Consider the following 16,676-nt stretch of genomic DNA (forward strand, 5'->3'; position numbering starts at 1 on the left):
CCCCTCCTGCACTATCCCTAAAACTGCCTAATAACCCTAGCTTGCCCTTTCTCACTCCTAAGTGAAAGTCTTCCGTTGGTGGAAGTCTCTAGGCTCGAGGGTCCAGAGTCTGAACGTTCTCGCAGGATGTCAAGCTGGTTTGCTATGGGTCAACCTGGGGAGCGAGAGGAAGCTCGGTTTGGAGAGCAGCCTGAAGTCCAAACAGAGCAGCAAGCTACACTCAGAATGAGTAGCCTACAGCAAGTCCTTGGAACTTCTGGTCTCTTGGAACTGCTTTGAGTTTGCTTCAGAAATCTGCTCCTTTTATATACCCTCATCAGGCTCGGATTGGGACAACACCTGCTTTATCAGTCTTTAACCCTCAGGATGTGGAGCAACCACTTTTATACAAGGTGCTCACAGGCACCTTAGTATTTTTTTAGTTTCACTTTTCGTCTATATGTTTATGTTATTTGTAAGACTTTATATGTTCATTACAGTTGCACTTATCTCTGGATCCCTCCTTATTCCTGCGAGGCTTTTCCTATTCTATTGTGAACCTATGAGCCACTTGCCCTATGACTCATTCCCCCCCTCTATGGACGGAACCTCTAACTACTGCTAGGGTAAGGGGCATTGATCTGATCTATAACTGCTTCCTGCTGAACATGAGTATGGAAGGGGGAGCAGTCAGTGTTTCATCGCAGGACGATCTAAGGGAGCTCGGAAGAAGGACGGTGGAGGTCCTTCCATTTGAAGGACCTTTTGGAGTTTGATGGCCTCCAGATGATCTCAATGAGGGCATTGAGGATGCAGGGCCAAAGCAAGAGAAAAATGAAAAAAAATTAGTAAGGGAACGATAAAGGGGAGCAGCCAGGACAGAAGTTGTTTTTTGAAGGCTATAAAGTGGCTAAGCCCTTGTCTGGCTTTGCTTTTAAGACTTACTTCCTTAGAATTGTTAATCCAAAACAGTTAAGTTTTATTAGGGAGGGCACAAAACTCATGAGCAAGTCCAGGACTCTATGGTATTACACAACCATGGTGACTAGGGAATTTAAGGAGCACTGTTGGACTTTGGCTTGAGGGATATTGTGTAACAGGGTGGTACCCAGGAAAATGGGAGGTTCCAGGTTCCCTGTCCCACCCAAAAGAGGTTGGAGCTGAGCAGGGAGGAGAAGAAGTTGCAGAGGAGACTGGGGAAGGAAGGTAGCATGATGGGGAGCCAGAAGGAGACCTGGAGGAAGCACATGGAGCAGAGAGACACATGAAGAAATTGCACTTGCTTTTTGGCCCTGGACTGGTTGAAACAGACGTGGGTGAGAGATCTGTGGGGAGGATCACAATGGCAGCATTTATCTTGATTTTGGTTTGTTTCTTTTCCTGTCTGGGTGTTTCTGATCCTTTTCTGTGGGTCCCCACTAGAAGATGCTTTAGATTTGTGGCAGGCTTTTGGGCCTTGCCCTGGGCCAATCCAGTTTGGGTGGACTTTTACCCACGAGGGGTTAGGTAACTTTGGGTACTTGATTTAGAAATGATATTCTTTGCCTTTCCTGTATTGTTTACTAATTGTATTAATATTCCTTTTCATTAAAGTCTTATATGTTTTGTGTTGATGCGGCGGATGGCAGAAACTATTTAGAGCAGGCAGGTTTGGGGGTTCTAAGGTAGCCCTCTCCCTGTCCTGTAACAGATTCATAGGAAGATATGAGGTTCTTTTAATTGCACCCTAATAGGGGAGGCAAAGATACCTCAGCTGGGAACTGTAGTGTCCCAAACACCTGGAGGTGCTATACCAAAATGACAGAATAAGTGAGAACTAGGGCTTCTGTACTATTCCTTTTGCAGCAGCAGCTAGAAGAGCCCATAGTGGCTGGGGAGACTGCTATTTTGGAATTTAGTACAATGTCCTGTCCCAATGGAAGAAGTTAGGGAAACAAGACTAAAAATGTATAAACATGTGGCCTTGTAGTGAGCAAGGTAGCAGGGCTGTAAAGTGTCCTGGCTCAAGCTGGCCATCAGGACTAGTAAGGGGTACGATTGTCCAAAGAATTGAAGCAAGGCAGAGTAAGTGGCCCCTTCTTCACTGTGGGTCTGCTAATCCTAAGAGGCCTGTTCGGCCACCCTTTTCTTACCTGAAGTTCTGCATTCCTATACAAGGTCAGAACTGCCTGGTCAATCAGTCATAGGAGCCAAATCTAACAACGTGCCTTTCAAAATCAACCAAGAGCTTAAAGCTTGATCACTCTGGGAAGGCTATCCATCACGAGGTATGACCAGGAATGCCCGAGGGCTGAGGACTGATGCATACATCAGTCCTTGCATACAAGGGGCCCCAGAAGCTGATCAGTGGAAGGCCTTGTTGATAAAAGATTTTATTGATAGAAGAATTATACAGCATCAGTTGTGAGGGGAAGGAGGACAAACAGAAACGCCTTGGGGTGAAACTAGAAAAAAAAAACGTGCTCTGTCATCTCTGGTATCAGGGGTTGTGAGTCTGCCCTCCAGGCATTTCTCATCTGCTGGATGACCTGGTATTGTAATTGAGATCAAGCTCTAGATCCCCAGCCATGGTTTCAATCCTGCAAAGGGTTCTTCATAGTCAGAGGCAGCTGATGATCAAGCCTGTCCTCCCATTCTGTCCTGTGGTTTGGGCTGGCCCCCTCCCTCTCTGGAGAGTGGGACAGTCCCTCTTTCAGTACCCTGTGCGATGGCACTGAAGGCTTGGCCTGGGGACAGCTTCTTTAGGAACTTGCTGCTGAGGTGTCCCGGTTGCTGGCAGTGGAAGCAGCCTGGCAGCCCATTAAGAGGTTGAGGTCCCAAATGCCCTGGGGCGCAAGGGGCCTTGGGTGAATCTGAGGTGGCAGGGCACTGACTATGGTGAATGCCATATATTTGGCCCTTCTTTTGTTTTTCTCCCTTTCTTTTTCTTAGTCTAGCTAGTCCCCTCCATGTCATTGTAGACCTTGAAGGCTGTGCCCAAAACTGTTAAAATGGTCTTGTTAGGGGGAAAGATGTCCTGAGCTAATTCCATGCAGGCTTTGGACTCCACCCCCACTCCACACCAAAGCCATCAAGACATTGGGAAAGACAAATCCCGTCACCACCAAAGGGAAGGTGGCTGGGACCTGAGGGTGGAGTTAAGCATCCAGGTTGGGTATAAAAAACAAACACGTGGGCCTTGGGGGGTTTGCTCTCTCGCTCTCTCGCTCACCTCCTGGCTTCATGGCTCCTGGCTCGCGGCCAGCTCTCAGAGTGCCATTTGGGATTCCAAATTCCATTTGGGATTGGGTAGGATGCATTTAAAACTTTGTCTCCCACTTTTCTCCCTGAGTTGTACATTTCCTCATTTGTCCTTCCCTTGTAAATAAACCTTTTATTAACCTTCATGTGTGCCTGCAGTAGAGCATTGATAAGTCCTTTTAAGCGCGCGGGTGAGGACCCACAGTCAGGCAACCCATTTTGTATCGGGGCTGCCCTATAATAGTCTTAGATCCTTGATTTAGTGTCTGGAGCCTGTGCCTGATGTCAGGGCAAGACTGGCTAATGAAGGAGACCGCTAAAATGCTTATCCTTCTGCAGTCTCTGAGTCTAGATTAGTGTACCTTTCATAGCCTCAGCAAATCCAACCTGAAAGGATGTGGGATTTTTGGGCTTCTGAGTGACTTCCCTCAGCCCTTTTATAACTGAATGGCTTAACAATTGCCTTTTGCATGCCCTGAAGGAGGCAGGTAATCATATGGTCCCTACTTCTATGACCAGAGTCTTAGAGTTGTGAACCCCACTGGGGTCACACCAGTGTCCAGAATAAAATAGCAAAAGCCTTGGAGGAATAAGGAGGGCTCCAAAGATAAGGGCAACAAATTCCAAAGGGGACTAATCAAACACCCCAGGATTAGGGGCAACAGGACATTCCAGAACAAGGATGATAAAGTATACTAAGATAAGGGCTGGGACACAGAGACTTTAGAGCAGTGAGTGAGACCACGGAGAACTAACCACACACACAGAGACTGGGGGAGCTGTAGGATAATTAGGAAAAGACGGAATATATTCCCTGAGGCACGACTCATGTCAGCTCTCTTTCCCACCCCCCACCCCCCAGCCCCGCTTGTTTCCACCGGCCTGGGAGTCACATTTTATTTCTGTTCCCTTTCTCCTCAATAAACTTTTTCTTTGTCTAAGCAAATCTGCCTCCTTTTGCTTGCTCACCTGAGCGTAATCGAAGTTCCTGCTGAGGCTTCATCTTCGTGAGACACCAACCCACGGGGGTCAAGTGGCTGGGACTCAGCGCTGCCACTGCAGCCTGGGGAGATCCGTTCCTGGCTGGGAGACTAGGCCTGAAAACCTGAAATTTATGGTATCACTATGATGAGAATTGCCTTCTCCGGGGCTCAGTGGTGATCTTTTATGAAAGGAAAGAAAAATAATGTTCCATTCACCTTTCTAGGTTTTTGCCTGACATGCCTCTGTAATAAAAAGACAGATTAACAGAAGAAAATAGTAATTTAATGGTATTTATACTTCCAAGATACATGGGAGATAGCCAGGAAAACCGAATAACTTCCTGAAATGGATAAAATAACTGGACCAAGAACATGACACTAGTAAGATACTGAGGTAGTGTCCATCTGATTGCAAATCCTTTTTGTAGTTGTAAAGAGGACAAGTTCTTTGAACTGACTGGGTTCAAGTCAAGTCCTATGTGATGATTTTGTGACTGCATCTTACTTCTCTACACCTCCCCTTCCTTATCTGTAAAATTGGAATAATAATAGCACCATCTCATCGGATAGGTATGAAATTATTATGAGGTTAATCTTAGAAATTGCCTGGCACACAGTAAGCCCTAGTTATATTAGCTATTATTATTACTTTCCTTCTATTACCCTAGGTATGTATGTATGTATTTAACTGGGACAGCTAAGACTATATTTAATCTAGATCTTCTTCATAATTTATAGCATTACATTTAACTAAGTTAATTTTTGGGAAAAAAAATCTTGAGACTATAAAAATTACTGCTATAGAGTCACAATAAATTTTAATGCATGTTATTCAGAAGGGATTTAGACTTGTTTCTTTTCTTTTTTTTTTTTTTTAAATAGAGGCATGTTTCATTTATTTATTTATTTATTTATTTGTTTGTTTTGTTTATACATGCACTGGGTACAGTCAGAAGCACGGGAGGGTGAGAGAATTCACCAGAGCCAGAGCGTGGAGCAGAGCAGGCAGAAGGACTGAAGTACACTGCTGAGGGGAGCAGCGGGCGGCAGGAGAGGTCTGCACACCATGTGGGACCATCCTCAGGTGGCCGGGGAGCAGCCGGGGATCGAACCAGCGCCGCAGAGGCCGCCGGCAGCTTCGCAACCCAGCGCTCAACCGCTGCGCCACCGGGGAGGCCCTAGACTTGTTTCTTAATAGATTCTTTCTCTTATCATTTTTCATGCCAGTGCATTTGACATTCATTTGGACTGTCTAAATAAATTATTTTCCTAATTTTAGAAAAAAGTGGATGGAATTATATGTTATAATACTCTCTAATTTATTTTATTTTCTAAAATTTATGTATTTATGCATACAAGAACAGGGGGATAGACCAGAGGTGTGGGGGGATAAGAGGATTCACCAGAAACAGAGTGGGAAACAGAACAGGCGGATTGACTGATATACTACTGAGGGGAGCAGCAGGTGAGACAGTAGAGGTCTGCTGCACCATGTGGGTCAGCAACCTGGCTGGGGATCGAACTTGTGCTGCAGTGTCTGCAAATAGCTCATAGTGCTAAGACTTAATCCCTTACGCCACTAGGGAAGCCTCTAATTATTTTTTAAAACTTTTGGGAGATTCAGCTAGAAAATGATAAGTAAATGGTCTCCTTATACAAAGACTTTTCATACAAAGACCAGAGAAAAACTCCTATTAATAAATACACTAATTTCTTCTAGAATAATGTAGAATACAGGAATATTGGCATTTTAAATTATTAGATTGAAATACTTCTTTGCTGCTATGCTTTGAACACTATGCTAATACGCTATTTTTAATACTATGAAATATTTCTCTTTTTTTTTTAAAAGATTTATTTATTTATGCATACAAGAACTAGGGTACAGGCCAGAGGTGTGGGAGGTGAAAGGATTCACCAGAGACAGAGTGGGGAACAGAACAGGTAGATTGACTGAAATACACTGCTGAAGGGAGCAGCGGGCGAGGCTGCTGCACCATGTGGGTATCTCCTGCACCATGTGGGTATCTCCCTGGCCAGGGATCAAACTCATGCTGCAGTGGCTTCAAATAGCTTCATAGGTTGCGTCTTAAGCCTTTGCACCACCAGGGAGGCTTAAATATTTCTTTTCTCTACTTGGAAATTGAAGAAGCATTTTCAAAATGCAATATTTTAAATGCTTTAAAACACAACATTCAGTGAAATTTTAAAAAATTTATGTATTTTTTGCAGCATTGTTCATTTTGTACAATGTTTGATTTCTTCCCTTAGGTATAATCCCCATATAATTCCAACCACCAAATCACCTGTGAATTGTCACCATAGTCTCTTGTGCTCTTCCCTTCCCTGTTTTGACAGTGATATAATTTTCCTCAGTAACACCTAATAGAATTTCCCTTTTCTTTTTCCAACTTCCCTTGTCCTAGCTAAGTTATTTAACATGGTATCTAAAACTGCACCGGCAATTTAGTCTTTCCCATGTGTACAGGAGCTGTACATGCTGTTTATAGCTTTTTTATTTATCAGTTTCTCCGATGCTTGATTATTTACCAATCTAAAACTCATAGGGCTATAGGATGATTATCTTTGTATCCTGACAGTGGCAACAGATATGTACAGCTTTGAAGGGATTTACAGATATTATATATTCTGAAGGATCTTTGTTTGACTTCCACTAATGAATCCCTCACAAATTGAATGAGCCACCGATAAGTTTTAAGTGAATAATATTTATCATGTATCACACACTAGAAGAGGGGAGGCACACAACTTCCCTGAGCCATGCTCTTGGCCTGTGAGGGGTGGAGTCGTGATTTATGGGGTTGGTTAAAAGGGCAGGGAAGCAGGAGCAGCATCTTAGGCTGTTTTAGGTTGGGCTACACTGCGGAACGCGCCCACGGGTTACATGCTTCTTCATACTTTACATGGCTCATTAGCATCTTAAGTCTTCACCCAAGAGTGTGCATTTGGACATGCTAATGAGTCGTCAGGCACAGTTAGGTCAGGTCCATTGCCATCTACATCTGCACAGCCATCAGGTTCAGCCGCTTTTGCTAGAAAACAGGAAGCTTCAGGGTGGAGGGTCTGCTTCTCATTGGTGATTGATTGACTGGCTGGGGTTTTGTGCTGTTTCTGTTGTCCTGGGGTCATAATAACAGGAAAGTTAGGCAAGCAAGTTCTAGGTCCGAAGTGTCCTGTAATGCAGTGAAGGAGCAGTGTTGGGGAGGGAGGGTATTGGTGGGTGGAAATTACTAAGAACAAGAGATTAATAAGATATCAAGCATAAGGGTGGGGAATTGATTAGGTGTGGGGAGAGATCAGCTATCACAGGTAGGGGAGATTCTATCTAAACTGACTTACTGGGTTACTTGCTAAGACTGAGTTCTGTGGGTCTGGCAAGGATGGAGGGAACAAGATTGAGGCTTAGTCAGGAACAGGAATTAGAGAAGTCTGACTAATTTTGGTCAAGGAAGGTGCCTTGTCAAGATACATATTTAACTATTTACTGTTTCCTCTTCCTTTTCATGCTAGTTAATCACCTCCTAAGCTCGCAGAACTTGAGACATAACATTTGCCTTTGTTGTACTATGACACAGAGTCAGCACCCAAACCAAATACGTAAGTGCAGAATCATTGCTGCTCTTACTTATAAGTAGTCACTTTATAAAATATTAACTTGAAGGTATTAATATGAAAATGGAGTAATGTGCATTTCTAAACTCTGACACATTGCCAAACTTGTGTTTCTATAAATATTTCTAAATATTTTCTTTTGCATATTCATTCATTTTTTAAATATTAATTTTTACATGCATTTTTTGATAAATAGCTTTTTTTAATTAATTAGTTTGTTTATTTATTTATTTATACAAGCACCAGGTACAGTCAGAAGCGCGCGAAGGTGAGGCAGGAGAGGTCTGCGCGCCATGTGGGACCCTGCCCGGTGGCCGGGGAGCAGCCGGGGATTGAACCAGTGCTGCAGAGGCTGCGGGCAGCTTCGCAACCCAGCGCTCAACCGCTGCACCACCGGGGAGGCCCTTTACATGCATTTTTAAAAAAGCTTTATTTTTTTTATTTATACAATAGCTGGGGTGCAGCCAGAGGCGCGGGAAGGTGAGAGAATTTACCAGAGACAGAGCGGGGAACAGAACAGGCAGACGGACCGAAAGCACTGCTGAAGGGAGCAGAGCGGGACAGGAGAGGTCTGTCTTGCCATGTGGGAATCTCCCTGGACAGCCGGGAATCGAACCCGCGCTGCAGCTGACAGCTTCACAGCGCAGTGCTCAACCCACTGCGCCACTGGGGAGGCCCTGCATAGATATTTAAGAGAAAAAAAATTTACTAATTCATGTAATTTCGTGAGTCCAAATACGAGTTAACTAAATTTCAGCAGAAAGTGAAACTGGTGGTTAACATTTCTGTTTTACTGTGGAGTATGTGAGAAGTTCCGTCAGTGATTCTCTGCTAAGGAAACTTCAGAAAATGAGTCATATGCTTCAGCAGTTATGCTGGAAATCTCTCAGTAGCTGAACAAATATCTTTGAACACAAAGGGAAATTGTGTTCGGGAAAATCACCTCTCATGTGGAGATGCTGGAAAGTGGACAGGCAGTTGCCATAGCAACAAACCAGTTGCATTAACTTGTAACCAGACACCAAATGCCAGAGTTTTCTGTGAGTCAATGTGTCTGTTAGTTTTGATCCAAATCAAGGTGACTCAAGAGTTTCACTTCTTTTTTGATCAAAGTCCTACTCAGCCTTACACTCCAACTCAACTATTGCCCTTTTAGTCTTGCATTTTATGACTTCCCTAAATATCCCCATTCTTCTGTGCTCCTTTATTTCCTTCACATACATGTCTTCCTTTTCCATTAAAATATGAGGCAAAAGCAGTCTTTCTTCATTATACTACCTCTTATCTTTCCATCGTAGTCAGCTCTGGCTGCTATAACAAAATATCATAGACTGGGTGACTTAAACAATAAAATGTATTGTTCATACTTTTGGAGAATGGTACATCCCGCCATGTGGGGGCTGGTTGATTTGGTGACTATTGAGGACCTTCCGCTTGGCTTGTTGAGGCTGCTTCTGCACTCTTCATATGACAGGGAGGGGAGAGGGAGAGACTGTTCTGGTCCACTCCTCTTTTTATAAAAACATTAATCCTACCATGTGGGCTGAATTTTCAGGTCTCATCTAATCCTAATTACTTCCCAATGCCCTACCTCTGGATGCCATCACATTGAGACTTGGGACTTCAACATGTAGGTTTGGAAGGGATAGAAACATTCAGTCAATACACCCTCCAATTTTGAATCTCCACATCAAATCATTTTAAATAAACAGAAGCTTACTTGGATAAGATATGTTCTGGTGCTTTTAGTCTTGCATTTTATAACTTCCCTAAAAATCTCCATTCTTTGGTCTGTCTGCTCTGTCTCTGGTAAATTCTCTCACTGAGACACTTGGAAGAGCTCAGTCTTTAAATATGTTTGGTCTGATGTCCTAAGTCCTAGCCACAAGGGGTTAGCAAGCAGGGCTAATCCTTGAAATAGGGCTCATCTCAGTTGGAAAGTCTTTCAAGTGTAAAATATGCACTGTATTTTAAAGACTTGGCATGGAACAGGAATATTAAGTTTCCCTCAATATATTTTTTATATTGATTACATGTTGAAATATTTCATATGTTGGATTAAGATTTATTTTAAAATTGACTTCACCTACTCCTACTTTTTATTTTTAGCATAACTATGAGAACGTTTAAAATAACATGTGTGGCTTGTGTTATATTTCCGTCAGACATGATGTCTTACATAATCCATGATGTTCAGTATGAATAGTGACCAATACACAAGTATGGACTGAGAGATTTTATGAACTTTGTGTACTAGCCTGTACTTACAGGAATATTATGGCTTTTATAATTTTCCAAACTATATAGTAAATTCAATTTTCTTATCAATATGAAATTAGGATCAGAAAGCAGTTGATGACAGCACTACCCCTACCCAAATGTTTATATAGGTTTTGTCCTAACATATTCTTGTATAATGTTTAAATATAGCCATTCTGTGATCCAAATATTTATATTCAAGTGACCATCGTTACAAGGTGGCATAGAGCAGTCAAAACTCTCAATACACACACACACACACACACAAATTCATTAATAAACCTATATATAATTACTGTGAATGGAAATGTTATGATTTCTTGATCATCAACATCTAATCTTTTCAAGGAGTGTTAATATCTGTAATTCTTCCTAATTTTGTAATGCTGTCAGTATCCTGCAATACTAGAATATACAATAAAATAAGTCAATTACAAAGTGAAATTGCAACTCATCAAAGAGTCAGACTTTTAGATATTTATTCAAAAACTGATGACAAATAAAATGCTGACCAAAATTAAATCAGTTAACATTTGAAGGAGAATAACAAGTACTCCATTCATCCTTAAAAAGTAAAAAATTAAATTTCAAAGGACTGTAAAAATTCTTGGGAAAATTGATAAAAAGCTCTCATATATGCATACCAACTGTGTGTGTGTGGTAAATATATATGTACAAATGTATATATACACACATAAGTTTATATAATTATTCTCTTTACTTTGAAAGGTGAAGTGAATTATACTGTTTTGTGTTACCACATAACTTTACTAAAAAATTATCTTGGTTCCCTCAATCAACAATCATTCTATCCTTTTTCATTTTTCAAATTAGTCTATACTTGCAAATCCCAATTAAAAATTTGACAAATGTGAGGGGAAAAATTTTTCAAATTTTCACATTTATTTTTCAAAAGAAAATCCCATTAAAATTGTTTTATCCACATTTCACTTTGAATTTTTGGTGCCCATAAAAAGTATATTTGCTTAAAATAGTCCTTTTCTAATACCAATTATCCTAAATCAGTTGTGCTTGCTAAATTTTAAACATCACTATAAATTCAAACCAGATAAGTGTGTTTTCTATTAGTAAGCATGCAGAAATGAAGAAATATGAATAGATTAACACCTGTGCTTATGAAGTGCTTATGTCATCTCAATAACAGTACTAGGTTTAGTTTATTCAAGAGTTAAATTTATTAGGCATCTGAACAAAACCTGACTATGAAACTTATTACACATTTTGAAAATTGGACACGCAGAAAACCGCTATAAACGATGTCAGGCAGCTAGAAAGGAATTCCTGCCCATGTACAATGAGCAAACTGTAGGAGCCGGTACGCCAGGCATCTTCAAAAGGAAGTGCTGCTACTTCCCTAGTCCAGCCAAAGTACGTCAGAGATGCTTTTAGCAGAGTCCTCTGCAGATGCTACATGAGGGTGTGTTGGCTTCTCATCGCGGGGAGGGGAGGGTGTACATATGTCTTACTATACTTTCTGAGACTGTTCTTTCTGAAAAACACCATTTTTTGTTGGTGGAGTAGCTGATTGCTTTGTATTCGAGGTCAACAATGGTAGAAATATAAGATATAAAGAGCTACTGTAGTCATTGTAATCTGACAGAATGGAGTTTCTCATCAAATATTCAGTCAATGTTTACACTATTCAAATACCTACACATTTTAGTCCCATCGCTCATTTCTTTTTTTTCATTTTAAAGATTTATTTATTGGGCCTCCCCGGTGGCGCAGCGGTTGAGCGCTGGGTTGCGAAGCTGCCCGCGGCCTCTGTGGGCCGGTTCAATCCCCGGCTGCTCCCCGGCCACCGGAGGAGGGTCCCACATGGAGCGCAGACCTCTCCTGCCGCCCGCTGCTCCCCTCAGCAGTGTACTTCGGTCCTTCTGCCTGCTCTGCTCCCCGCTCTGGCTCTGGTGAATTCTATCACCCTCCCGCGCTTCTGACTGTACCCAGTGCATGTATAAACAAACAAACAAATAAATAAAAATACATGCCTCTTTGAAAAAAAAAAGATTTATTTATTTGTGCATACAAGAACTGGGGTACAGGCCAGAGGTGCAGGGGGTGCGAGGATTCACTAGAGACAGAGTGGGGAGCAAAACAGGCAGATTGACTAAAATACACTGCAGAGGGGAGCAGCGGGTGAGACAGGAGAGGTCTGCTGCGCCATGAGGGTTGCTCTCTGGGTGGGGATCAAACTCGTGCTGCAGAGGCTGTGGATAGCTTCACAGTGCTGTGCCTAATCCCTTGCACCACCATGGAGGACCCGTTTCTCATTTCTGAGAAAAAAATGACTGTACTTCCTCAAACCAAAGGAAACTGCATTTTTAAACAGCAATTGTCGTTTCCTGTGAACATTTTAGTTCATTTTTTTTTCTTATTTTATTTTTTTTCAAATAATGTTTGTGGAAGTAAAATTTTTTGCACTTTTTTGGTTGAAACATCTTTAAGAACATGTCCTTTCAGCTGCAATTTCAGGAGCAACTATATTTTTATTACATGGTTTTTAAGATTACTTGATTTATTAAATTATGCATTTATATATCTTTAATAAGAAAAAAACATATTTTATTTATTTATTCAGATTAAAATAAAAATTTATTTGTAGAAGAACCAGGGTACAGGCCAGATGTGCGGGAGGGTGAGAGGAGTCAACAGAGACAGAGCGGGGAACAGAACCGGCAGATTGAAATACACTGCTGAGGGGAGCAGAGGGCGAGACAGGTGAGGCTGCTGCACCATGTAGATCAGCTCCCTGGCTGGCCGGGATCGAACCTGTGCTGCAGAGGCTGTGGATAGCTTCACAGTGCGGCGCTCAACTGCCTGCACTACCAGGGAGGCCCCCCCCCAAAAAAAATGTTTTTAACATCTTCAATACTATCCTTTGTCCATGACCCAGGAATCCTGTATCTTGTGTTAGTACCCTTGAAACTGTGGTTTACTAGCTTGTTAGCTTGCAAAAACACAAGACTTCCTAACGTGAGATGATTTGGACTTCTTTATCCTCATGTTTATTTTTGAAGTGAACTTATTAAAATGTTTGCACATTTCATTTAAATATGACCTCTATTGACAAAATTAGTCAGTATTTTCATTTGCTGTTCTTTTACTTTCTTTAGGACCTCTAGTAAGTGTCCCTTATTTTATTCTTGACATTGGCATCTTTGTTTTTTTTCTTGATCAGTCTTGCTAGGTGGTTACCACTGTTATTAACCCATCCATATACATGGGCTCAGCCAGGATTCCATAGGGCTGACAGTTGCAAAGAGGTTTAAAAGCTTGGGCCAAAATCAGTGAACCAAGCAGAGGGAAAGGATTGAAAAAAGCAAATCAAATCATAACCTAAATAGGAAACTTGCTAATGGTCAGTGTCTGAGGTCTTTTGATATCTAAAATTTAAAGTCTGCAAATAAAAAGTCAAAAATAACCACAGGCAGGGCCTCCCTGGTGGTGCAGGGGTTAAAGATAGCACTATTAAGCTATTCCCAGCCACTGCAGCACTTGAGTTCCATAGGCTGGCCAGGGAGAAACCCACATGGTCCAGCAGACCTCTCCTGTCTCCCCGCCTGCTCCCCTCAGCAGTGAATTTCAGTACATCTGCCTGTTCTGCTACCCCACTCTCTTTGGTGAATCCTCTCACCATCCACACCTCTGGCTTGCACACCAGATCTTGTATGCATAAATAAATAAATCTTCAAAAAAAATCACAGGCATGAACAAGTGAGTTTGTTTTATAGGCCTTTTCTAAGGAAGATACCTGTCATCTATGAGACTGAACTTACAACTTCATGAACAGATGTGGAAATGTAGAAGATCACATGTTGATTTAAATGAAAAACAAGAAAATAGAATAAAATAATACTATTTGTCATTTTAAGAAAGATATCTTCTAGTGTTGAGTTACTAAGATGCCAATTTTAAGTCACTGGTTAACATGATTGACTCTCATAGCTTTACACGAGCAGTTAGGACTGGGGTTAAGCAGTCCATTAAACACTATATTTCATTTTGAGTTTCACTATTTTTAGATTGTCTTGAAGGGAGGGAAAGTGTATTAATTGTACCAAAACTCATCTACAGTGACTTGACTACAAGACTTAGTTAAGAAATGCAAAAGTTTGGAGTCTAACAACTTGATTTCAGTATTACCAGCTCTTCTTATTTTCCTGCTTCATAATTCTTAACATGTGATTTTTCCACTCCTGCTTCTTATCTCATGGTCACAAGACAAGTGCTCCATCAAGGACCTCATGCCTATACCCCAAAGATGAAGAAGGAAGGGACTGTGTTTTTACATCAGACTAGGAAGACAATGGAAATAACTAATTTCTATTTTGTGTAGGAGGCAGGAAAATAAGTCACCTCAAGATCTGTCATTCAGAGAGATATCAGCATCGCTGGTCAAGGCATCTATTGTAGGTGAGGTTATGTTCATCCGAAAGACATGTTGAGTTCCTAACCCCTTGTACCTCAGAATGATCTTTGGAAATTGGGTTCTTGTAGATGTAATCACATTCAGATGAGGTTGACTAGTACCCTTATAAGAAAAGGAGAAGAGAATGCAGAAACAGAGAGGAGACCATGTGAAGGTAGAGGGGGAGGTTGGAACCAAGGACTCTTCCATGGAATGCCAGAGGCTATTAGAAGTTGAAAGAGACAAGAAAACATGTCACACATGCTCAGTGGGAACAGTGTCAACCAGCACCTTGATTTTGAACTAGGGAGCTCTAGAACTCTAAAAGAATAAATTTCTCTTGTTTTAAGTCACCCAGTTTGCAGCACTTTATTCACATTAGCCCTGGGAAGTAATAAAGCATGTACCCTAGATTTGCAAGGGGTATTGATTTCTTTTTTTTTTTTAAGATTTATTTATTTATGCATACAAGAACTGGGGTATAGGCCAGAGGTTCAGAGAGGTGAGAGGATTCACCAGAGACAGAGTGGGGAGCAGAACAGGCAAATCTACTGAAATACACTGTTGAGGGGAGCAGCAGGCAAGACAGGAGAAGTCTGCTGCGCCATGTAGGTTAGTCCCTGGCCGGGGATGGAACTTGTACAGCAGTGGCTGCCTATAGATTCATAGTGCTGAGACTTAACCCTTTGTACCATTAATTTTGAATTGCAGAATTTAAGAGGACAACAAACAACTCTGTATTCAGATCTTAGCTGTCATCCTGGGGAAGTAACAATTTTCCTCTCTGGAATCTTAAAAGTTTAAGTAAGATAGGCTACAGATATGCTTTGATCTATGTAAAATGTCAGGCACTGTAGGTGAATCCTTTCTTACCCACTATGACAGCATGTAAGTTGTCACGTGTAAGTAAATACCTAAGATTTCATTTTAAAGTAGAAACTGCCATGAGGAGTGCAATTCACTGATGGCCTCCAGCTGCAGCGCCTTTGGGATCTGCTACAACATCTCAGCCAAGGGTGTGCTTTTCCCCAGCAATCCCAGTCAATGACTAGACACGACAGCCTTACCAAGTAACTTCTGTCCAATATGTACATCTTCCAACACAAAAGATTTCCATGGGGATTTTTGCAATCATAGTCTGAAATAACCTAGAGAATATGTTGAAGAATAGATGGAGAAGTTATACGTGTAGATTCCTAAAAAGTTGTCATAGTGGGAACTGAACGTGGTATCATGAATCAAAGGACAATTTTCTCTTTTTAACAGCAGAAGCAATACTAACTCCACATAGTGGTTTTGAATATTAAATAGGTGAAAGCATTTAGGAGACTGGGTAGAAAGGAGACTGACTTCATAAAACTATATATATATGTCTATATATCTCTCTCTATATTTAAGACATATATAAATATATATATATCAATATATTTAGAGCAGAGCTTTTGGGGGAAAAAACAAAAAAATAAAATGAAAACAAACACATAAAAAACCCAGAAATTACAAAATCCAAGAGGATGGTTCAGGACTTTTTGTACAAGTTTATCTTGTCTCATTTATGGACAGGCTGTTAATATAATAAGTTTACTAAATGTAAAGTTTCTAGCACTTTATGTATTTTTTTACATTAGATTTTTTATTCAGTTCATTTATTAGTGTTAGAAGTAGTAAGTAGTTAATTTGTGAGCTTTTACTATACTTATTAAATAACTATATATAAATAACTATTTTTAAACATGAAATTTATTTTTCCACATAAATGATAGCCAGATTGCTCAATCACAATGAATTGATTTTTGACATTTATTAGTCTTTGGCAGCAACACATTATATAGTCTAAAAGAATTACAGCAAAGCTTTCGTGAAATGCTGAACATGAAGTAGACATAATAAATTTGTCCTCTAACAGCGTACACAAGTACCACTCAAACTATTCCAAACACAAATATTACAAAGATAAATAATGATATTAGATGCCTTGATATCACATGGAAAATACCACCATCACCAATAGCAATAACAACTATAATAAAAATGATTAAAAACAACATAATCCAAACTTATTAAATGGTTGTTCTGAAATTGGAATGGTATTAAGCATCTTATATGATCTTTTTTAATATTTGAGAAACTCATTTAAAGATATTTAAAATACA

The sequence above is a fragment of the Talpa europaea genome (assembly GCF_964194135.1).
Source record: "Talpa europaea genome assembly, chromosome: 15".
NCBI lineage: Eukaryota > Metazoa > Chordata > Mammalia > Eulipotyphla > Talpidae > Talpa > Talpa europaea.